The sequence below is a fragment of the Myotis davidii genome, unplaced genomic scaffold (genome assembly GCF_000327345.1).
Source record: "Myotis davidii unplaced genomic scaffold, ASM32734v1 scaffold674, whole genome shotgun sequence".
NCBI lineage: Eukaryota > Metazoa > Chordata > Mammalia > Chiroptera > Vespertilionidae > Myotis > Myotis davidii.
In genome coordinates, this window is record NW_006286674.1 from 3,028,691 (window position 1) to 3,029,698 (window position 1,008).

The window sequence follows — 1,008 nt, forward strand, 5'->3', positions numbered from 1 at the left end:
CCCTGGACGCTCTTTCTCTTGCTGCCAGGACTGGGTGGAGAGCTCTGCGCTTGTCGCCAATATGCCTCCCTGGGCTCTGTGGCAGGAATCTGCCAGGTGGCCTTTGGGCTCTCACCCAGCCAGCCAGGCCTGTCCTCAGAGCCAGCGGTCACCACTGTGAGCGGGTTCAGCTGCCTCTTCTCCAAGCTGCTGGCTCCAGGCCCCGGTGGAGGAGGCGGCCAACACCACCTCCGGGCCAGTCAATACCTCCACAGCCTTCCCTCGGAGTCTCCTGTTGAGCGTGGCCCAGCACATGGTGTTTGTCCTGTGACCCTGCCACACGGGGTGCCCAAACTGCCTTGGCCAGCTGGGAAATTTCACTTAATTGGGATTGAAAGTGTTTGTGGTCCGGGGAGAGGGGAGGGAACAGGATGGGAGCAGGTGGAAGGTGGAAGGAACATTTTGCCTCCAGAGATGGTCCTAGGAAGAGGACAACCCTGGGAAGTGTCATGGGGGTGAGTGTGGGGGTGGGTGTGAGGTATGAATTTCTGTTCTTGTCACATGGGCATCAGCTGGAAAAGAAAGGAGGATGAACATGATGGCCCTCTGATAAGAAGGCTGGGAATTCCTAGAGTCTCAGGGCTCCACCTCCATTCCTCCTCACTCCCCCTCCTCCCATGGACTCATCGCAATGCCTGAATTAGAGTCACTTCTTGGCTAGGTACTGAGAACTGTGCCAATTCTCCTGGTGGGGCAACCCATTGACCCAGTCCTTTTGTTTTCTATCTCAATCCTCTTCTCCCTGGGCTTGAAGACACGAGGGTCCAGGAAGATGGGCCAGGCAGTAAAGAAGGGGGATGGGAGAGGGACTTAGACATAAGGGGATGGCGGTGGTTCCTGGAGTCTGAGATGTGTTACTAGGTGGTTCAAACAAAGACCCATTTCATTTACTCCACAATTATTCCCAGGGGTGGCCTTAGGTGTAAAGGAACTTTAGGGGAGGGGAGGGGAAAAACAGGGAGGAAGTGT

At 55.8% G+C, this 1,008-nt stretch overlaps 1 pseudogene; it reads left to right on the forward strand.

The window, feature by feature from the left end:
• Window positions 1-310, forward strand: part of LOC107182203 — a 623-nt pseudogene extending 313 nt beyond the window's left edge.
• Window positions 311-1,008: the final 698 nt, after the last annotated feature.